Here is a 25,000-nt window from a genome sequence, read left to right as displayed (position 1 = left end):
TATGATATTTTCAGAATTCACATTGTCTCCTATTGAAATTTTGCATGTCATTTTAAATTTTCGCTTTAATTGATCCATGTTTGGATTGAGGGGGAGATTTCTTCTCTCCTAGATAACCAAGGTTTGTCATCATCAAAAAATAGGAGATTGTTAGCCTAAGGGTGCCCCTAATCGGGTTTTGATGATAACAAACCATGGTTAAGTGACTAATTGTTTTAAATGTTTAAGAATCTCAGGTATAAACTCGAAAATTCATCTAAGGACCAAATGGATACATGATCGAGACACTTGGAAGACTTGAGATCATAGGAAATGAATGTAAAATGATAGCATGAGTGCACTTAGGATGTTCATACCTTTTCATGCATCTTAGAAAACTCGGTTTATTCTTTAAAACTTGATTTTCTTTAAAACCCGAGTTTTATCAAACATACCTTAGGCAAATTGATTCAAAAGTGGCATATTAATTCACCTAAAGACCTTGCCTAAGTAGTAGAAAAGAAAGGAATTTCAAAAGGAAGGTCTTCGGGGCCAAAAAGCTCAACCGGTCGAGGCTATAGCCAGCGGGCTCAACCGGTTATGAAACCGGTCGACCGGTTTACCCTGGCCGGTCGAGAACCGATCGAGGAGTGTCAAAAACACACTCTCTCATCTAGTAGCCTTCTCTTCTCGGTTGAGGTTTACACCTTTCCCGGTCGATGTCCGGTCGAGGCAACGGTAACCTATCATGCATTAAATGCTCCAATGGCTAGTGAACCGGTCGACCCCTACATTGACCGAACGAGGTTGCCTTTTGTTGTTTTGGACTCCCGAGCTTAGAAACTTATAAATTGAGAGCTCCACTTCATTTATGACTAAACATAACAATTTTTTTGTAATTAAAAAAAAAATTTGAACATGTATTCCTAAACTTCGAAACTCCTTAGGGCATTCCCTTCAAGGGGAAAATCTCAACCCAATAAAATTCTACACTTCAATTCTAGTTGAGTCGAGCCACCTACATGGTGCCTTGTGTGTGCATACCCATGTGCTACCACCCTTATGTCACAATTGAGCCACTACCTGACACCTCTTGCATTGACAAGCTGCTTAGCATTATAGGCATCCCTACTTGCCATCTTATGAATATGACATGTCAACCTGCATGTGATAGGTAGTCATGGGTGTAAGTTGGCATCACATGAGGCCTTGACACCACATCAACTTAATCAAGGTGTTGATGATTGGCCATTATGTGAGAGGTTTAGGAAATTGACCCTAAGCCAGCTAGCCAGCTAGCCAGGGACTATGGTTGAACTTAGTCTTTCTTAGCTGAGTTTTCATTTTTCTCCAGCTTAGGTTTTCTTTATAGGATGTGAAAAATGGTGAATCTGTGCTTCCCTCATTTGGTTCTATTGAAATGTTATGACATGGCAAGTCCATATTGTATGTGCCATCTTGTGGATATATAATATATATATTTTAGTTTTGACGGTTGCATGGGGTTTTAGAAACTTTAATGAAGATGAATGGTTACGGTCGTGTGTGATCCAAATCTACATTAGGGCTCATTTTTTAAAAATAATGGAAGATGCATTGCTAGTGGATTTGTCTCCAAATCTGTTGGATAAACTGTGCAGGAATGCAACATTGAAGAAATTGCTGATAAAGATGAACCCCCACCAAAAAGTTCCAAAAGTAAAAAGAAAAATGGACTAGAGAAATCACCCAGTCTTGTCTTCAAAATAACAAGCAAAGTTCCATATAAGACAGTGTTGAAAGGTACGTTATTATTCTTTTGACTGTACTTCTAGTCCTGCTTGTGGACTGTTGTCATTTTCCCCTCTCCTATTTAGTGATTTTACACTTAAATTTTCCATTTATCATGCAGCTCACAGTGCTGTTGTGTTAAAGGCTGAGAGCGCAGCGGATAAGGCTGAGTGGTTAAACAAATTGAGAAATGTTATTCAGCCTTCAGGTCAAGTGAAGGGTGAATTTGGTCTTACCATGCGGCAAAGTCTTTTTGATGGTTCTCTTGTGAGTCCTTTTGAAATGTTTTTTCCTTTTCTTTTTGGCACAATTCTATAGCACAACTAGTTGCTTTGGAGCTTACCTGCATTTGGTCTTTTGTGTTTCTTGATATAATTGTGGTTAATTTAGAACTTTGGTGCTTCTGCCATCTTTGACTTCTGTACTGGTCCCAGAACATAAATTCTATAGTTCACATTTTTTTCATTTGTTATTAGGTCTTTTGTGGTTACTGTTTGGTTGCATTGAAAATTTTATAGGATACAATGGCCAGAAGACCTGCAGATCCAGAAGAAGAGCTCCGATGGATGTCTTAAGAAGTGCGTGGTTATGTTGAAGCTGTTCTGAACAGCCTTGCTACCAATGTCCCAAAAGTCGATTTGTTTTCTTAAATCCATTATGATTCATGTATTTTGTTGCTTTTGTAGTTCTCTTAGTATTCTTTATTACCTGTTGTGGTTGAGCAGGCAGTTGTCCTTTGCCAAGTAGAAAAATCCAAGGAAGATATGCTTAATCAGTTATACAGTTCTGTCAGGTTGGTACTCTTTGCCATATGGAAACACACAATTCTCTAAATACCTTAATATATATGTTATCAAAAAGAGGAAATATGAATGCTTTACTATTGGAATACTTTTGGTTGTTTGTGTTGGTAAATTTTTTTATAGATAGCAGAAACTCTCAGAGGAAGTGGCCAAGAGGGTATAAATCATGTAAAAGAGAGTGAATACTCAGATTAGGGAAACTAAAACAGAACATATAAGAGAGAAGGCAATTCAGAACTCCCTAGACCCTCTTGCTACCCAAACAGCTAATTAGCTCTAGAAATATTGTCTCCTAGGAGGCCAGCATTTATGCTGGGATGCAGCACATCTGCTAGGCAATAAAGATGGGAGTAAGGAGTAAGGACTAGCCACATTTAGAATCCTTCAATGATTCATCCTGCTCTCATCTTTTCCACCTTAGTTATATTGCACCTCATAAAATCAATTCCAAGAAATCTCCCGCCACCTCTAATTCCCTAACCTGGAACTAACTCACTACCTGGGTTCCACATACCACTCACTTCAATTCTGTTGATGCCTCTGCATCCCTAGTGATGGAATATGAGCACAATACAAAGATATTGAAGTATCTTTAGCTGTTACATAGAAATTATATATGTTATGGAATTTATTTTATCTCCATTTCTAGCAGAGAATGAGTTTTATGGGAAAAAAATTATACCATTCTCCATCAGCATGCATGAAGAACATCTAAAGAATAAAAAAGAAAAATATCTATTCTATCCTCTTGACAGGTTGTGAGAAGGGGTGTGAACTGGTATCTTAAAGAATTTTTACATGAATTGGTTGCATGATGAATGGTGTCTTTGCATTTAACACATCATGAAGCTGACACTTAAACACTACCTTAATTATTCAATATCTTCTATTTTCCCGTCTGAATTTTTTTTCATTAAAAAAACTGCAATTTTTTATACATTGGTTCTCAGTGCCCAAAGCACTGCAAGGATTGAAGAACTACTTCAGGAGGTTCAGAATGTGAAACGAAGGAGGGAGCGTAACCAGAAACAGTCCTCTCTTCTTGTAAAGCTCACAAAGCAGCTTAGCATCCATGACAACCGTGCAGCTGCTGCTTCTAGCTGCTGGTCCAATGGTGGTGCAGGTATTATAGCTGTTACTGTTTAACTGACTGTTTGATCGAGCCTTAGAATTATAGGGTTGTCGTGACATTATGTTAAAGCACGGCTCAGGAGTGGGTGCATTTGGCATGTAGGAATAGGAATAGAATGAGAATGAACATGTAGGTGAATCATTATACCATATGTGCAAGAGAAGAATCAAAATTCTTACAAGACCGGGTTTTAATTTTCTTGATAATGAATTTTTTATTCCTATTCCTATTTCTAGTTATATGCTAAGCAGATTAATGAATATGAAATGGAATGAATTTTCAAATTCCTATTTCCTATTCCAACATTCCAAATGAACCCTACAATGCTTTCTTTCAAAGCCAACTCTGGTGAAAATTGAAATCATATTCACTCCTTTCAGTCTCAAAAGTTTTTTATGGAACCCTAAAACTCCATAAACTACTATATGAACATTTGATGGAAGTCTTACAATCGCGGGAATGCCCTTTAACCTTCGCTTCTTATTAGATAAAGAGTTTGAAGAGTGGATGTTATTTGTAAGGAGAAGGGTAACTAGAAATGATGATTATTTGAGTGCTTGTTTCTTGTCTTGCTCCTCTGTTTGAAGGACCAAACTTCAAAGGTTAAGTTGTTTGTTTTTTATGAATTATCTATAGTGATGTAGTTTTCTATAGATGTTGAGCTTGCCGAACCTAGTTTATTATGAAGAGTCATATTAGGGTGCGAGGCATAAGCAAAAGTTAACGTGGAGACCTTGGTTGTTAAGGGCTTGGTTCATGATTATGCAACTCTTTTGAGATCTATACATGATAAGGTTGGGTTTTTTAAGGATCACATTACTATTGTTTGGTGTTTGATGTGAGCTTGTTTGTGGGTAAGCCTATGTCTTGATTTATGTTGGGAATAGTAACAAAGAGAAGTCATTTTTCTTGATCTCATCACCATATCACATACCTAAATGAAAACTAAATGAAGTATATGAACCGGTCGACCGGTTGCATACTTATCTCAACCGATAGCCACTGCCCCTTTTGGTTGCTGCATTGTCAAAGGGGTAGTGGCTACCGGTTGAGATAAGTAGGCAACCGGTAGAATATAACCGGTCGACCGGTTCATATTTCCTTGTATAAGTTGTAATTTGTTTGGTTTCCTCCATAAATTCGTGTATGGATAGGCCATTTGGTATTTTGCTACATGTAATTACTCTTTCTTTGAAGGGACATCATTGTGGTAAACGAACATCCATATAAACCAACCTTTAGTTGCGTGCAAGCGGTTATATAAATGTATGAGAAGGTGTGTTAATAATAAAGGTCAAATTGAAGGCCTTAAGGTGGAATTTGTGTCCTCCTAACACAGAAGTTCAAAAACAGTAGCACACAAGGTAGGGATAATCCAATGGGAATAATGTTAAAGACGATGGTCAATGCAATGACACTCGACTAACATGGTGGTCAACTCTATCAGGTAGTATATGCATAGGGAATAAAATTTGTTTGGTGTAAGTGATATGAATTTTATAATTGAAAATGTATGTATAGGGATGAGTATAACTGAATGTTTACTCATCCATATTTAAAATACATATACACAAACTAAATATTATAAGCATTAGAAACCTCTTAATCCAACTTCAAGTCTTCAAATTGTGATCTTGTAATGCTCGAACAATCATCTATTGAGTAATCATGACATCCTCGTACATTGTGATGAATAAGAAGTCAAGGTCTATACAATTTGGGTTTCAATCCTCATAGGTTATCCATACAAACTAAATAAATGAGTCACAATGATTATAAGTATTTAAAACCTCTTAATCCAACTTCAAGTCTTCAAATTTTGATCTTGTAATGCACGAACATTTATGTATTTAGTAATTACGACATCCTTGTACATTATGATGAAAAAGTAGTCAAGCTCCGTAGAATTTCGATTTCATTTCTCGTAAGTTAAAACACACTTGGACATATCAAATGAGCCACGTGTCCTCCATTGATTGGGTGCAAAATAATTATTTAAAAATTCATTTATATAATTCTTGGTATATATGGAATATCATGTCCCTTTCATGGCATTCCATGATATTTACTCTATTTAGGAGACTAACATGACAAGATGAGAAATTTCACTTACTTTGAATAAAATGAGAGTGGAATGAAATTAATAAATGATAAAAGGAAGATGACATATTTTATAAAATATTAAATTAATAGTAATTAATTATATTTATATTAAATTTAAGTGAGGTGAATAAAATTAATCCTAGAAAATAATGATGTTCAAATTTCCACGGTTGGATTGAGTTTGGGTTCTTTGTATTAGACTTGAGCAAATTGGGTCTATATGATTCAACATGTACTTATATTTTGTGTAAAATACATTTTTTTTGCATATTTATACTAAATTTAAAAATAGTTTGGGATGATAATTAAAATGGGAAAAAAAATTATGTATCTTTGTAAAAAAGGGAAAAAAAATTATAATTTTATATTATTATCGTAACATCTACAAAATTAAATAAAATAAATTTATTAAATAAAATAATTTAAACTATAAATATTATAAAAATATTAAATTGGATTTGGATTAGGTTTGGGTTGTTCGAATTTTTATTTGTATTTCACCTTAATTAAGTTTGGAAATAAAAAATTGTACCTAAAGATTATAAATAATAGTCGAACCTTATCCAAATTAAGGTTGGCTTAAGTCATGACAACTTGCCTAAATTGCACCTCCTAATTCCGATTATCCAAAAAATACTTGATGGCCTATTGAAGAAAAATGATCAAATCTATATAACCCCTTAAATGAGGATTCAACATAAGTTCAACAATTTTTAAACAAGTCAATTTTGGAATGACTCTGAGGGATTGAAAGAATGTGAGGAATCCTCACATTGTTCGTACCCTCCCAAATCTCCACTTCTTTGGAGTTTTTAAAATTTTTTGGGACATCATATGGCTTGGATATTGTTTAAATAAGTTCATTACACTTAGGAGGTGGTGAAATGATTTTCGGAAAAATCGAAATCGAAAAATACTAAAAAATTCACAAGAGTACGAATAATGTGAGGAATCCTCACATTCTTCGTACCCTCCCAATTCTCCACTTCTTTGGAGTTTTAAAAAATTTTAAGGACATCAAATGGTTTGGATGTTATTTAAAAAGATTCGTTACACTTAGAAGGTGGTCAAATGATATCCGGAAAAATCCAAATCCAAAAATACTAGAAAATTCAAAAGGCTACGAAGAATGTGAAGAATGCTCACATTATTCGTACCCTCCCAATTCTCCACTTGTTTGGAGTTATAAAAATTTTTGGGGACATCATATAGCTTGGATTCTGTTTAAATAGGTTTGTTACACATAGGATGCGGTGAAATGATTTCCGGAAAAATCCAAATCCAAAAATACTAAAAAATTCACAAGGGTACGTAGAATGTGAGGAATCCTCACATTCTTCGTACCTTCCATATTCTCCACTTCTTTGGAGTTTTTGAAATTTTTTGGGACATCATATGGTTTGGATGTTGTTTAAATAGGTTCATTACACTTGGAAGGTGGTCAAATGATTTCTGAAAAAATCCAAATCCAAAAATACTAAAAAATTCATAAGGGTACGAAGAATGTGAGGAATCCTCACATTGTTCAAACCCTCCCAATTCTCCACTTCTTTCGAGTTTTTCAAATTTTTTGAAACATCATATGGCTTGGATGTTGTTTAAATAGGTTTGTTACACTTGGAAGGCGGTGAAATGATTTCCGAAAAAATCCAAATCCAAAAATACTCAAAAATTCACAAGGCTACGAAGAATGTGAGGAATCTTCACATTGTTCGTACCCTCCCAATTCTCCACTTCTCTGGAGTTTTTCAAATTTTTTGGGACATCATATGGCTTGGATATTATTTAAATCGTTTCATTACACATAGGAGGTGGTGAAATGATTTTCGGAAAAATCGAAATCCAAAAGTACTAAAAAATTCATAAGGGAACGAAGAATGTGAGGAATCCTTACATTCTTCGTACCCTCCCAAATCTCCACTTCTTTCGAGTTTTTAAAATTTTTTGGGACATCATATGGCTTGGATATTGTTTAAACAGGTTCATTATACTTAGGAGGTGGTGAAATGATTTCCGGAAAAATTGAAATCCAAAAATACTAAATAATTCAGCAGAGTACGAACAATGTGAGGAATCCTCACATTCTTCGTACCCTCCCAATTCTCCACTTCTTTGGAGTTTTTAAAATTTTTTTGGGACATTATATGGTTTGGATGTTGTTTAAATAGGTTCGTTACACTTGGGAGGTGGTCAAATGATTTCTGAAAACATCCAAATCCAAAAATACTAAAAAATTCACAAGGGTACCAAGAATGTGAGGAATCCACACATTGTTCGTACCCTCCCAATTCTCCACTTCGTTGGAGTTTTTAAAATTTTTTGGGACATCATATGGCTTGGATATTGTTTAAATAGGTTCATTATACTTAGGAGGTGGTGAAACGATTTCCAGAAAAATTGAAATCCAAAAATACTAAAAAATTCAGCAGAGTACGAAGAGTGTGAGGAATCCTCACATTCTTCGTACCCTCCCAATTCTCCACTTCTTTGGAGTTTTTAAAATTTTTTGGGACATCATATGGCTTGGATATTGTTTAAATAGGTTCATTATACTTAGGAGGTGGTGAAATGATTTCCGGAAAAATTGATATCCAAAAATACTAACAAATTCAGCAGAGTACGAAGAATGTGAGGAATCCTCACATTGTTCAAACCCTCCCAATTCTCCACTTCTTTCGAGTTTTTAAAATTTTTTGGGACATCATATGGCTTGGATATTGTTTAAATAGGTTCATTATACTTAGGAGGTGGTGAAACGATTTCGGAAAAATTGATATCCAAAAATACTAAAAAATTCAGCAGAGTACGAAGAATGTGAGGAATCCTCAGATTGTTCGTACCCTCCCAATTCTCCACTTCTTTAGAGTTTTTAAAATTTTTTTGGGATATCATATGGTTTGGATGTTGTTTAAATAGGTTCGTTACACTTGGAAGGTGGTGAAATGATTTCTGAAAACATCCAAATCCAAAATTACTAAAAAATTCACAAGGGTACCAAGAATGTGAGGAATCCACACATTGTTCGTACCCTCCCAATTCTCCACTTCGTTGGAGTTTTCAAAATTTTTTGGGACATCATATGGCTTGGATATTGTTTAAATAGGTTCATTATACTTAGGAGGTGGTGAAACGATTTCCAGAAAAATTGAAATCCAAAAATACTAAAAAATTCAGCAGAGTACGAAGAGTGTGAGGAATCCTCACATTCTTCGTACCCTCCCAATTCTCCACTTCTTTGGAGTTTTTAAAATTTTTTGGGACATCATATGGCTTGGATATTGTTTAAATAGGTTCATTATACTTAGGAGGTGGTGAAACGATTTCCGGAAAAATTGATATCCAAAAATACTAAAATATTCAGCAGAGTACGAAGAATGTGAGGAATCCTCAGATTGTTCGTACCCTCCCAATTCTCCACTTCTTTAGAGTTTTTAAAATTTTTTTGGGATATCATATGGTTTGGATGTTGTTTACATAGGTTCGTTACACTTGGAAGGTGGTGAAATGATTTCTGAAAACATCCAAATCCAAAAATACTAAAAAATTCACAAGGGTACGTAGAATGTGAGGAATCCTCACATTGTTCGTACCTTCCATATTCTCCACTTCTTTGGAGTTTTTGAAATTTTTTGGGACATCATATGGTTTGGATGTTGTTTAAATAGGTTCATTACACTTGGAAGGTGGTCAAATGATTTCTGAAAAAATCCAAATCCAAAAATACTAAAAAATTCATAAGGGTACGAAGAATGTGAGGAATCCTCACATTGTTCAAACCCTCCCAATTCTCCACTTCTTTCGAGTTTTTAAAATTTTTTGAAACATCATATGGCTTGGATGTTGTTTAAATAGGTTCGTTACACTTGGAAGGCGGTGAAATGATTTCCGAAAAAATCCAAATCCAAAAATACTCAAAAATTCACAAGGCTACGAAGAATGTGAGGAATCTTCACATTGTTCGTACCCTCCCAATTCTCCACTTCTTTGGAGTTTTTCAAATTTTTTGGGACATCATATGGCTTGGATATTATTTAAATCGTTTCATTACACATAGGAGGTGGTGAAATGATTTCCGGAAAAATCGAAATCCAAAAGTACTAAAAAATTCATAAGGGAACGAAGAATGTGAGGAATCCTTACATTCTTCGTACCCTCCCAAATCTCCACTTCTTTCGAGTTTTTAAAATTTTTTGGGACATCATATGGCTTGGATATTGTTTAAACAGGTTCATTATACTTAGGAGGCGGTGAAATGATTTCCGAAAAAATTGAAATCCAAAAATACTAAAAAATTCAGCAGAGTACGAACAATGTGAGGAATCCTCACATTCTTCGTACCCTCCCAATTCTCCACTTCTTTGGAGTTTTTAAAATTTTTTTGGGACATCATATGGTTTGGATGTTGTTTAAATAGGTTCGTTACACTTGGAAGGTGGTCAAATGATTTCTGAAATAATCCAAATCCAAAAATACTCAAAAATTCACAAGGGTACGAAGAATGTGAAGAATCCTCACATTGTTCGTACCCTCCCAATTCTCCACTTCTTTGGAGTTTTTAAAATTTTTTGAAACATCATATGGCTTGGATGTTGTTTAAATAGGTTCGTTACACTTGGAAGGTGGAGAAATGATTTCCGAAAAAATCCAAATCCAAAAATAGTTAAAAATTCACAAGGGTACGAAGAATGTGAGGAATCCTCACATTGTTCGTATCCTCCCAATTCTCCACTTCTTTGGAGTTTCTAAAACTTTTTGCGACATCATATGGCTTGCATATTGTTTAAATAGGTTCATTACACATAGGAGGTGGTGCAATGATTTTCGGAAAAATCCAAATCCAAAAGTACTAAAAAATTCAGAAGGATACGAAGAATGTGAGGAATCCTTACATTCTTCGTACCCTCCCAAATCTCCACTTCTTTGGAGTTTTTAAAATTTTTTGGGACATCATATCGCTTGGATATTGTTTAAATAGGTACATTATACTTAGGAGGTGGTGAAATGATTTTTGAAAAAATCGAAATCCAAAAATACTAAAAAATTCAACAGGGTACGACGAATGTCAGGAATCCTCACATTGTTCATACCCTCCCAATTCTCAACTTCTTTAGAGTTATTAAATATTTTTTGATACATCATATGGTTTGGATGTTGTTTAAATAGGTTAGTTACACTTGGAAGGTGGTCAAATGATTTCTGAAAAAATCCAAATCCAAAAATACTCAAAAATTCACAAGGGTACGAAGAATGTGAGGAATCCCCACATTGTTCGTACCCTCCCAATTCTCCACTTCTTTGGAGTTTTTAAAATTTTTTGGGACATCATATGGCTTGGATATTGTTTAAATAGGTTCATTATACTTAGGAGGTGGTGAAATGATTTTCGAAAAAATTGAAATCCAAAAATACTAAAAAATTCAGCAGAGTACGAAGAATGTGAGGAATTCTCACATTCTTCGTACCCTCCCAATTCTCCACTTCTTTGGAGTTCTTAAAATTTTTTTGGGACATCATATGGTTTGGCTGTTGTTGAAATAGGTTCGTTACACTTGGAAGGTGGTCAAATTATTTCTGAATAAATCCAAATCCAAAAATACTCAAAAATTCACAAGGGTACGAAGAATGTGAGGAATCCTCACATTGTTCGTACCCTCCCAATTCTCCACTTCTTTGGAGTTTTTAAATTTTTTTTAAACATCATATAGCTTGGATGTTTTTTAAATAGGTTCGTTACACTTGGAAGGTGGTAAAATGATTTCCGAAAAAATCCAAATCCAAATGTAGGTAAAAATTCAAAAGGGTACGAAGAATGTGAGGAATCCTCACATTGTTCGTACCCTCCCAATTCTCCACTTCTTTGGAGTTTTTAAAATTTTTTGGGACATCATATGGCTTTCATATTGTTTAAATAGGTTCATTACACATAGGAGGTGCTGAAATGATTTCCGGAAAAATCCAAATCCAAAAGTACTAAAAAATTCACAAGGGGTACGAAGAATGTGAGGAATCCTTACATTCTTCGTACCCTCTCAAATCTCCACTTCTTTGGAGTTTTTAAAACTTTTTGGGACATCATATGCCTTGGATATTGTTTAAATAGGTCCATTATACTTAGGAGGTGGTGAAATGATTTTCAGAAAAATCGAAATCCAAAAATACTAAAAAATTCAACAGGGTACGAAGAATGTGAGGAATCCTCACACTGTTCATACCCTCCCAATTCTCAACTTCTTTGGAGTTATTAAAATTTTTATGGGACATCATATGGTTTGGATGTTGTTTAAATAGGTTCGTTACACTTGGAAGGTGGTCAAATGATTTCTGAAAAAATCCAAATCCAAAAATACTAAAAAATTTACAAGGGTACAAAGAATGTGAGGAATCCTCACATTGTTCGTACCCTCCAAATTCTCCACTTCTTTGGAGTTTTTAAAATTTTTTGGGACATCATATGGCTTGCATATTGTTTAAATAGGTTCATTACACATAGGAAGTGGTGAAATGATTTCCGGAAAAATCAAAATCCAAAAGTACTAAAAAAATCACAAGGGTACGAAGAATGTGAGGAATCCTTACATTCTTCGTACCCTCCCAAATCTCTACTTTTTTGGAGTTTTTAAAATTTTTTGGGACATCATATGGCTTGGATATTGTTTTAATAGGTTCATTATACTTAGGAGGTGGTGAAATGATTTCCGGAAAAATTGAAATCCAAAAATACTAAAAAATTCAGCAGAGTACGAAGAATGTGAGGAATCCTCACATTCTTCGTACCCTCCCAATTCTCCACTTCTTTAGAGTTTTTAAAATTTTTTTGGGACATCATATGGTTTGGATGTTGTTTAAATAGGTTCGTTACACTTGGAAGGCGGTCAAATGATTTCTGAAAAAATCCAAATCCAAAAATACTCAAAAATTCACAAGGGTACGAAGAATGTGAGGAATCCTCACATTGTTCCTAGCCTCCCAATTCTCCACTTCTTCGGAGTTTTTAAAATTTTTTGAAACATCATCTGGCTTGGATGTTGTTTAAATAGGTTCGTTACACTTGCAAGGTGGTGAAATGTTTTCCGAAAAAATCCAAATCCAAAACTAGTTAAAAATTCGCAAGGGTACGAAGAATGTGAGGAATCCTCACATTGTTCGTACCCTCCCTATTCTCCACTTCTTTGGAGTTTTTAAAATTTTTTGGCACATCATATGGCTTGCATATTGTTTAAATAGGTTCATTACATATAGGAGGTGCTGAAATGATTTCCGGAAAAATCCAAATCCAAAAGTACTAAAAAATTCACAAGGGTACGAAGAATGTGAGGAATCCTTACATTCTTCGTACCCTCCCAAATCTCCACTTCTTTGAAGTTTTTAAAATTTTTTTAAACATCATATGGCTTGGATGTTGTTTAAATAGGTTCGTTACACTTGCAAGGTGGTGAAATGATTTACGAAAAAATCTAAATCCAAAAATAGTTAAAAATTCACAAGGGTACGAAGAATGTGAGGAATCCTCACATTGTTCGTACCAACCCAATTTTCCACTTCTTTGGAGTTTTTAAAATTTTGTGGGACATCATATGGCTTGCATATTGTTTAAATAGGTTCATTACACATAGGAGGTGGTGAAATGTTTTCCGGAAAAATCCAAATCCAAAAGTACTAAAAAATTCACAAGGGTACGAAGAATGTGAGGAATCCTTACATTCTTCGTACCCTCCCGAATCTCCACTTCTTTGGAGTTTTTAAAATTTTTTGGGAGATCATATGGCTTGGATATTGTTCAAATAGGTCCATTATACTTAGGAGGTGCTGAAATGATTTTTGAAAAAATCGAAATCCAAAAATACAAAAAAATTCAACAGGGTACGAAGAATGTGAGGAATCCTCACATTCTTCGTACCCTCCCAATTCTCAACTTCATTGGAGTTATTAAAATTTTTTTAAGTCATCATATGGTTTGGATGTTGTTGAAATAGGTTCGTTACACTTGGAAGGTGGTCGAAAGATTTCTGAAAAAATCCAAATCCAAAAATACTCAAAAATTCACAAGGATACAAAGAATGCGAGGTATCCTCACATTGTTCGTACCCTCCCAATTCTCCACTTCTTTGGAGTTTTTAAAATTTTTTGAAACATCATATGGCTTGGATGTTGTTTAAATAGGTTCATTACACATAGGAGGTGGTGAAATGATTTCCGGAAAAATCAAAATCCAAAAGTACTAAAAAAATCACAAGGGTACGGAGAATGTGAGGAATCCTCACATTCTTCGTACCCACCCAATTCTTCACTTCTTTGGAGTTTTTAAAATTTTTTTGGGACATCATATGGTTTGGATGTTGTTTAAATAGGTTCGTTACACTTGGAAGGTGGTCAAATGATTTCTGAAAAAATCCAAATCCAAAAATACTCAAAAATTCACAAGGGTACGAAGAATGTGAGGAATCCTCACATTGTTCGTAGCCTCCCAATTCTCCACTTCTTTGGAGTTTTTAAAATTTTTTGAAACATCATCTGGCTTGGATGTTGTTTAAATAGGTTCGTTACACTTGCAAGGTGGTGAAATGTTTTCGAAAAAAATCCAAATCCAAAAATAGTTAAAAATTCACAAGGGTACGAAGAATGTGAGGAATCCTCACATTGTTCGTACCCTCCTTATTCTCCACTTCTTTGGAGTTTTTAAATTTTTTTGGCACATCATATGGCTTGCATATTGTTTAAATAGGTTCATTACACATAGGAGGTGCTGAAACTATTTCCGGAAAAATCCAAATCCAAAAGTACTAAAAAATTGACAAGGGTACGAAGAATGTGATGAATCCTTACATTCTTCGTACCCTCCCAAATCTCCACTTCTTTGAAGTTTTTAAAATTTTTTTAAACATCATATGGCTTGGATGTTGTTTAAATAGGTTCGTTACACCTGCAAGGTGGTGAAATGATTTCCGAAAAAATCTAAATCCAAAAATAGTTAAAAATTCACAAGGGTACGAAGAATGTGAGGAATCCTCACATTGTTCGTACCAACCCAATTCTCCACTTCTTTGGAGTTTTTAAAATTTTGTGGGACATCATATGGCTTGCATATTGTTTAAATAGGTTCATTACACATAGGAGGTGGTGAAATGTTTTCCGGAAAAATCCAAATCCAAAAGTACTAAAAAATTCACAAGGGTACGAAGAATGTGAGGAATCCTTACATGCTTCGTACCCTCCCGAATCTCCACTTCTTTGGAGTTTTTAAAATTTTTTGGGAGATCATATGGCTTCGATATTGTTCAAATAGGTCCATTATACTTAGGAGGTGGTGAAATGATTTTCGGAAAAATCGAAATCCAAAAATACTAAAAAATTGAACAGGGTACGAAGAATGTGAGGAATCCTCACATTCTTCGTACCCTCCCAATTCTCAACTTCATTGGAGTTAGTAAAATTTTTTTAAGTCATCATATGGTTTGGATGTTGTTGAAATAGGTTCGTTACACTTGGAAGGTGGTCGAAAGATTTCTGAAAAAATCCAAATCCAAAAATACTCAAAAATTCACAAGGATACGAAGAATGTGAGGAATCCTCACATTGTTCGTACCCTCCCAATTCTCCACTTCTTTGGAGTTTTTAAAATTTTTTGAAACATCATATGGCTTGGATGTTGTTTAAATAGGTTCATTACACATAGGAGGTGGTGAAATGATTTCCGGAAAAATCAAAATCCAAAAGTACTAAAAAAATCACAAGGGTACGAAGAATGTGAGGAATCCTTACATTCTTCGTACCCTCCCAAATCTCCACTTTTTTGGAGTTTTTAAAATATTTTGGGACATCATATGGTTTGGATATTGTTTAAATAGGTTCATTATACTTAGGAGGTGGGGAAATGATTTCCGGAAAAATTGAAATCCAAAAATACTAAAAAATGTAGCAGAGTACGAAGAATGTGAGGAATCCTCACATTCTTCGTACCCACCCAATTCTCCACTTCTTTGGAGTTTTTAAAATTTTTTTGGGACATCATATGGTTTGGATGTTGTTTAAATAGGTTTGTTACACTTGGGAGGTGGTCAAATGATTTCTGAAAAAATCCAAATCCAAAAATACTCAAAAATTCACAAGGGTACGAAGAATGTGAGGAATCCTCACATTGTTCGTAACCTCCCAATTCTCCACTTCTTTGGAGTTTTTAAAATTTTTTGAAACATCATCTGGCTTAGATGTTGTTTAAATAGGTTCGTTACACTTGCAAGGTGGTGAAATGATTTCCGATAAAATCCAAATCCAAAAATAGTTAAAAATTCACAAGGGTACGAAGAATGTGAGGAATCCTCACATTGTTCGTACCCTCCCAATTCTCCTCTTCTTTGGAGTTTTTAAAATTTTGTGGGACATCATATGGCTTGCATATTGTTTAAATAGGTTCATTACACATAGGAGGTGGTGAAATGTTTTCCGGACAAATCCAAATCCAAAAGTACTAAAAAATTCACAAGGGTACGAAAAATGTGAGGAATCCTTACATTCTTCGTACCCTCCCAAATCTCCACTTCTTTGGAGTTTTTAAAATTTTTTGCGACATCATATGGCTTGGATACTGTTTAAATAGGTCCATTATACTTAGGAGGTGCTGGAATGATTTTTGGAAAAATCGAAATCGAAAAATACTAAAAAATTCAACAGGGTACGAAGAATGTGAGGAATCCTCACATTGTTCATACCCTCCCAATTCTCAACTTCTTTGGAGTTATTAAATTTTTTTGGGACATCACATGGTTTGGATGTTGTTTAAATAGGTTCGTTACACTTGGAAGGTGGTCGAAAGATTTCTCAAAAAATCCAAATCCAAAAATACTTAAAAATTCACAAGGGTACGAAGAATGTGAGAAATCCTCACATTGTTCGTATCCTCCCGATTCTCCACTTCGTTGGAGTTTTTAAAATTTTTTGAAACATCATATGGCTTGGATGTTGTTTAAATAGGTTCATTACACATAGGAGGTGGTGAAATGATTTCCGGAAAAATCAAAATCCAAAAGTACTAAAAAAATCACAAGGGTACGAAGAATGTGATGAATCCTTACATTCTTCGTGCCCTCCCAAATCACCACTTTTTTGGTGTTTTTAAAGTTTTTTGGGACATCATATGGCTTGGATATTGTTTAAATAGGTTCATTATACTTAGGAGGTGGTGAAATGATTTCCGGAAAAATTGAAATCCAAAAATACTAAAAAATTCAGCAGAGTACGAAGAATGTGAGGAATCCTCACATTCTTCGTACCCACCCAATTCTCCACTTCTTTGGAGTTTTTAAAATTTTTTTGGGACATCATATGGTTTGGATGTTGTTTAAATAGGTTCGTTACACTTGGGAGGTGGTCAAATGATTTCTGAAAAAATCCAAATCCAAAAATACTCAAAAATTCACAAGGGTACGAAGAATGTGAGGAATCCTCACATTGTTCGTAGCCTTCCAATTCTCCACTTCTTTGGAGTTTTTAAAATTTTTTGAAACATCATCTGGCTTGGATGTTGTTTAAATAGGTTCGTTACACTTGCAAGGTGGTGAAATGTTTTCCAAAAAAATCCAAATCCAAAAATAGTTAAAAATTCACAAGGGTACGAAGAATGTGAGGAATCCTCACATTGTTCGTACCCTCCCTATTCTCCACTTCTTTGGAGTTTTTAAATTTTTTTGGCACATCATATGGCTTGCATATTGTTTAAATAGGTTCATTACACATAGGAGGTGCTGAAATGATTTCCGGAAAAATCCAAATCCAAAAGTACTAAAAAATTCACAAGGGTACGAAGAATGTGATGAATCCTTACATTCTTCGTACCCTCCCAAATCTCCACTTCTTTGAAGTTTTTAAAATTTTTTTAAACATCATATGGCTTGGATGTTGTTTAAATAGGTTCGCTACACTTGCAAGGTGGTGAAATGATTTCCGAAAAAATCTAAATCCAAAAATAGTTAAAAATTCACAAGGGTACGAAGAATGTGAGGAATCCTCACATTGTTCGTACCAACCCAATTCTCCACTTCTTTGGAGTTTTTAAAATTTTGTGGGACATCATATGGCTTGCATATTGTTTAAATAGGTTCATTACACATAGGAGGTGGTGAAATGTTTTCCGGAAAAGTCCAAATCCAAAAGTACTAAAAAATTCACAAGGGTACGAAGAATGTGAGGAATCCTTACATTCTTCGTACCCTCCCGAATCTCCACTTCTTTGGAGTTTTTAAAATTTTTTGGGAGATCATATGGCTTGGATATTGTTCAAATAAGTCCATTATACTTAGGAGGTGGTGAAATGATTTTCGGAAAAATCGAAATCCAAAAATACTAAAAAATTCAACAGGGTACGAAGAATGTGAGGAATCCTCACATTCTTCGTACCCTCCCAATTCTCAACTTCATTGGAGTTATTAAAATTTTTTTAAGTCATCATATGGTTTGGATGTTGTTGAAATAGGTTCGTTACACTTGGAAGGTTGTCGAAAGATTTCTGAAAAATTCCAAATCCAAAAATACTTAAAAATTCACAAGGATACGGAGAATGTGAGGAATCCTCACATTGTTCGTACCCTCCCAATTCTCCACTTCTTTGGAGTTTTTAAAATTTTTTGAAACATCATATGGCTTGGATGTTGTTTAAATAGGTTCATTACACATAGGAGGTGGTGAAATGATTTCCGGAAAAATCAAAATCCAAAAGTACTAAAAAAATCACAAGGGTACGAAGAATGTGGGGAATCCTTACATTCTTCGTACCCTCCCAAATCTCCACTTTTTTGGAGTTTTTAAAATATTTTGGGACATCATATGGTTTGGATATTGTTTAAATAGGTTCATTATACTTAGGAGGTGGGGAAATGATTTCCGAAAAAATTGAAATCCAAAAATACTAAAAAATGCAGCAGAGTACGAAGAATGTGAGGAATCCTCACATTCTTCGTACCCACCCAATTCTCCACTTCTTTGGAGTTTTTAAAATTTTTTTGGGACATTATATGGTTTGGATGTTGTTTAAATAGGTTCGTTACACTTGGGAGGTGGTCAAATGATTTCTGAAAAAATCCAAATCCAAAAATACTCAAAAATGCACAAGGGTACGAAGAATGTGAGGAATCCTCACATTGTTCGTAGCCTCCCAATTCTCCACTTCTTTGGAGTTTTTAAAATTTTTTGAGACATCATCTGGCTTGGATGTTGTTTAAATAAGTTCGTTACACTTGCAAGGTGGTGAAATGATTTCCAAAAAAATCCAAATCCAAAAATAGTTAAAAATTCACAAGGGTACGAAGAATGTGAGGAATCCTCACATTGTTCGTACCCTCCCAATTCTCCACTTCTTTGGAGTTTTTAAAATTTTGTGGGACATCATATGGCTTGCATATTGTTTAAATAGGTTCATTACACATAGGAGGTGGTGAAATGTTTTCCGGACAAATCCAAATCCAAAAGTACTAAAAAATTCACAAGGGTACGAAAAATGTGAGGAATCCTTACATTCTTCGTACCCTCCCAAATCTCCACTTCTTTGGAGTTTTTAAAATTTTTTGCGACATCATATGGCTTGGATGCTGTTTAAATAGGTCCATTATACTTAGGAGGTGGTGGAATGATTTTTGGAAAAATCGAAATCCAAAAATACTAAAAAATTCAATAGGGTACGAAGAATGTGAGGAATCCTCACATTGTTCATACCCTCCCAATTCTCAACTTCTTTGGAGTTATTAAATTTTTTTGGGACATCATATGGTTTGGATGTTGTTTAAATAGGTTCGTTACACTTGCAAGGTGGTCGAAAGATTTCTCAAAAAATCCAAATCCAAAAATACTTAAAAATTCACAAGGGTACGAAGAATGTGAGGAATCCTCACATTGTTCGTATCCTCCCGATTCTCCACTTCTTTGGAGTTTTTAAAATTTTTTGAAACATCATATGGCTTGGATGTTGTTTAAATAGGTTCATTACACATAGGAGGTGGTGAAATGATTTCCGGAAAAATCAAAATCCAAAAGTACTAAAAAAATCACAAGGGTACGAAGAATGTGAGGAAACCTTACATTCTTCGTGCCCTCCCAAATCTCCACTTTTTTGGTGTTTTTAAAGTTTTTTGGGACATCATATGGCTTGGATATTGTTTAAATAGGTGGAGAAATGATTTCTGAAAAAATCCAAATCCAAAAGTACTGAAAAATTCACAAGGGTACGAAGAATGTGAGGAATCCACACATTGTTCGTACCCTCCCAATTCTCCACTTCTTTGGAGTTTTTAAAATTTTTTGCGACATCATATGGCTTGGATATTGTTTAAATAGGTTCATTATACTTAGGAGGTGGTGAAACGATTTCCGGAAAAATTGAAATCGAAAAATACTAAAAAATTCAGCAGAGTACGAAGAGTGTGAGGAATCCTCACATTCTTCGTACCCTCCCAATTCTCCACTTCTTTGGAGTTTTTAAAATTTTTTGGGACATCATATGGCTTGGATATTGTTTGAATAGGTTCATTATACTTAGGAGGTGGTGAAATGATTTCCGGAAAAATTGAAATCCAAAAATACTAAAAAATTCAGCAGAGTACGAAGAATGTGAGGAATCCTCACATTCTTCGTACCCTCCCAATTCTCCACTTCTTTGGAGTTTTTAAAATTTTTTGGGACATCATATGGCTTGGATATTGTTTAAATAGGTTCATTATACTTAGGAGGTGGTGAAACGATTTCCGAAAAAATTGAAATCCAAAAATACTAAAAAATTCAGCAGAGTACGAAGAGTGTGAGGAATCCTCACATTCTTCGTACCCTCCCAATTCTCCACTTCTTTGGAGTTTTTAAAATTTTTTGGGACATCATATGGCTTGGATATTGTTTAAATAGGTTCATTATACTTAGGAGGCGGTGAAACGATTTCCGGAAAAATTGATATCCAAAAATACTAAAAAATTCAGCAGAGTACGAAGAATGTGAGGAATCCTCAGATTGTTCGTATCCTCCCAATTCTCCCCTTCTTTAGAGTTTTTAAAATTTTTTTGGGATATCATATGGTTTGGATGTTGTTTAAATAGGTTCGTTACACTTGGAAGGTGGTGAAATGATTTCTGAAAAAATCCAAATCCAAAAATACTAAAAAATTCACAAGGGTACCAAGAATGTGAGGAATCCACACATTGTTCCTACCCTCCCAATTCTCCACTGCTTTGGAGTTTTTAAAATTTTTTGGGACATCATATGGCTTGGATATTGTTTAAATAGGTTCATTATACTTAGGAGGTGGTGAAACGATTTCCGGAAAAATTGAAATCCAAAAATACTAAAAAATTCAACAGAGTACGAAGAATCTGAGGAATCCTCAGATTGTTCGTACCCTCCCAATTCTCCACTTCTTTAGAGTTTTTAAAATTTTTTTGGGATATCATATGGTTTGGATGTTGTTTAAATAGGTTCGTTACACTTGGAAGGTGGTGAAATGATTTCTGAAAACATCCAAATCCAAAAATACTAAAAAATTCAGAAGGGTACCAAGAATGTGAGGAATCCACACATTGTTCGTACCCTCCCAATTCTCCACTTCGTTGGAGTTTTTAAAATTTTTTGGGACATCATATGGCTTGGATATTGTTTAAATAGGTTCATTATACTTAGGAGGTGGTGAAACGATATCCCGAAAAATTGAAATCCAAAAATACTAAAAAATTCAGCAGAGTACGAAGAGTGTGAGGAATCCTCACATTCTTCGTACCCTCCCAATTCTCCATTTCTTTGGAGTTTTTAAAATTTTTTGGGACATCATATCACTTGGATATTATTTAAATAGGTTCATTATACTTACGAGGTGGTGAAACGATTTCTGGAAAAAGTGATATCCAAAAATACTAAAAAATTCAGCAGAGTACGAAGAATGTGAGGAATCCTCAGATTGTTCGTACCCTCCCAATTCTCCACTTCTTTAGAGTTTTTAAAATTTTTTTGGGATATCATATGGTTTGGTTGTTGTTTAAATAGGTTCGTTACACTTGGAAGGTGGTGAAATGATTTCTGAAAACATCCAAATCCAAAAATACTAAAAAATTCACAAGGGTACCAAGAATGTGAGGAATCCACACATTGTTCGTACCCTCCCAGTTCACCACTTCTTTGGAGTTTTTAAAATTTTTTGGGACATCATATGGCTTGGATATTGTTTAAATAGGTTCATTATACTTAGGAGGTGGTGAAACGATTTCCGGAAAAATTGAAGTAAAAAAATACTAAAAAATTCAGCAGAGTACGAAGAGTGTGAGGAATCCTCACATTCTTCGTACCCTCCCAATTCTCCACTTCTTTGGAGTTTTTAAAATTTTTTGGGACATCATATGGCTTGGATATTGTTTAAATAGGTTCATTATACTTAGGAGGTGGTGAAACGATTTCCGAAAAAATTGATATCCAAAAATACTAAAAAATTCAGCAGAGTACGAAGAATGTGAGGAATCCTCAGATTGTTCGTACCCTCCCAATTCTCCACTTCTTTAGAGTTTTTAAAATTTTTTTGGGATATCATATGGTTTGGTTGTTGTTTAAATAGGTTCGTTACACTTGGAAGGTGGTGAAATGATTTCTGAAAAAATCCAAATCCAAAAATACTAAAAAATTCACAAGGGTACCAAGAATGTGAGGAATCCACACATTGTTCGTACCCTCCCAATTCTCCACTTCTTTGGAGTTTTTAAAATTTTTTGGGACATCATATGGCTTGGATATTGTTTAAATAGGTTCATTATACTTAGGAGGTGGTGAAACGATTTCCGGAAAAATTGAAATCCAAAAATACTAAAAAATTCAGCAGAGTACGAAGAGTGTGAGGAATCCTCACATTCTTCGTAGCCTCCGAATTCTCCACTTCTTTGGAGTTTTTAAAATTTTTTGGGACATCATATGGCTTGGATATTGTTTAAATAGGTTCATTATACTTAGGAGGTGGTGAAACGATTTCCGGAAAAATTGAAATCCAAAAATACTAAAAAATTCAACAGAGTACGAAGAATGTGAGGAATCCTCAGATTGTTCGTACCCTCCCAATTCTCCACTTCTTTAGAGTTTTTAAAATTTTTTTGGGATATCATATGGTTTGGATGTTGTTTAAATAGGTTCGTTACACTTGGAAGGTGGTGAAATGATTCCTGAAAACATCCAAATCCAAAAATGCTAAAAAATACACAAGGGTACCAAGAATGTGAGGAATCCACACATTGTTCGTACCCTCCCAATTCTCCACTCCGTTGGAGTTTTTAAAAATTTTTGGGACATCATATGGCTTGGATAATGTTTAAATAGGTTCATTATACTTAGGAGGTGGTGAAACGATTTCCGGAAAAATTGAAATCCAAAAATACTAAAAAATTCAGCAGAGTACGAAGAATGTGAGGAATCCTCACATTCATCGTACCCTCCCAATTCTCCACTTCTTTGGAGTTTTTAAAATTTTTTTGGGACATCATATGGTTTGGATGTTGTTTAAATAGGTTCATTATACTTAGGAGGTGGTGAAACGATTTCTGGAAAAATTGATATCCAAAAATACTAAAAAATTCAGCAGAGTACGAAGAATGTGAGGAATCCTCAGATTGTTCGTACTCTCCCAATTCTCCACTTCTTTAGAGTTTTTAAAATTTTTTTGGGATATCATATGGTTTGGATGTTGTTTAAATAGGTTCATTACACTTGGAAGGTGGTGAAATGATTTCTGAAAACATCCAAATCCAAAAATACTAAAAAATTCACAAGGGTACCAAGAATGTGAGGAATCCACACATTGTTCGTACCCTCCCAATTCTCCACTTCGTTGGAGTTTTTAAAATTTTTTGGCACATCATATGGCTTGGATATTGTTTAAATAGGTTCATTATACTTAGGAGGTGGTGAAACGATTTCCCGAAAAATTGAAATCCAAAAATACTAAAAAATTCAGCAGAGTACGAAGAGTGTGAGGAATCCTCACATTCTTCGTACCCTCCCAATTCTCCACTTCTTTGGAGTTTTTAAAATTTTTTGGGACATCATATGGCTTGGATATTGTTTAAATAGGTTCATTATACTTAGGAGGTGGTGAAACGATTTCTGGAAAAATTGATATCCAAAAATACTAAAAAATTCAGCAGAGTACGAAGAATGTGAGGAATCCTCAGATTGTTCGTACCCTCCCAATTCTCCCCTTCTTTAGAGTTTTTAAAATTTTTTTGGGATATCATATGGTTTGGATGTTGTTTAAATAGGTTCGTTACAGTTGGAAGGTGGTGAAATGATTTCTGAAAAAATCCAAATCCAAAAATACTAAAAAATTCACAAGGGTACCAAGAATGTGAGGAATCCACACATTGTTCGTACCCTCCCAATTCTCCACTTCTTTGGAGTTTTTAAAATTTTTTGGGACAACATATGGCTTGGATATTGTTTAAATAGGTTCATTATACTTAGGAGGTGGTGAAACGATTTCCGGAAAAATTCAAATCCAAAAATACTAAAAAATTCAACAGAGTACGAAGAATGTGAGGAATCCTCAGATTGTTCGTACCCTCCCAATTCTCCACTTCTTTAGAGTTTTTAAAATTTTTTTGGGATATCATATGGTTTGGATGTTGTTTAAATAGGTTCGTTACACTTGGAAGGTGGTGAAATGATTTCTGAAAACATCCAAATCCAAAAATACTAAAAAATTCACAAGGGTACCAAGAATGTGAGGAATCCACACATTGTTCGTACCCTCACAATTCTCCACTTCGTTGGAGTTTTTAAAAATTTTTGGGACATCATATGGCTTGGATATTGTTTAAATAGGTTCATTATACTTAGGAGGTGGTGAAACGATTTCCGGAAAAATTGAAATCCAAAAATACTAAAAAATTCAGCAGAGTACGAAGAATGTGAGGAATCCTCACATTCATCGTACCCTCCCAATTCTCCACTTCTTTGGAGTTTTTAAAATTTTTTTGGGACATCATATGGTTTGGATGTTGTTTAAATAGGTTCGTTACACTTGGAAGGTGGTCAAATGATTTCTGAAAAAATCCAAATCCAAAAATACTCAAAAATTCATAAGGGTACGAAGAATGTGAGAAATCCTCACATTGTTCGTACCCTCCCAATTCTCCACTTCTTTGGAGTTTTTAAAATTTTTTGGGACATCATATGGCTTGGATATTGTTTAAATAGGTTCATTATACTTAGGAGGTGG

General features: G+C 34.7%; 1 non-coding gene across 1 annotated transcript; it reads left to right on the top strand.

Annotated features, from left to right (window-relative positions):
• Positions 1–2,279: 2,279 nt before the first annotated feature.
• LOC104877737 (uncharacterized) lies at positions 2,280–3,676 on the top strand. Its single transcript, XR_002032316.2, has 3 exons — positions 2,280–2,381; positions 2,475–2,542; positions 3,503–3,676. It is a non-coding gene; the product is annotated as an uncharacterized LOC104877737 (transcript).
• Positions 3,677–25,000: the final 21,324 nt, after the last annotated feature.

Source organism: Vitis vinifera, chromosome 2 (genome assembly GCF_030704535.1).
Source record: "Vitis vinifera cultivar Pinot Noir 40024 chromosome 2, ASM3070453v1".
In the NCBI taxonomy this organism is placed as follows: Eukaryota; Viridiplantae; Streptophyta; class Magnoliopsida; order Vitales; family Vitaceae; genus Vitis; species Vitis vinifera.
This window is presented reverse-complemented; position numbering and strand designations above follow the sequence as displayed.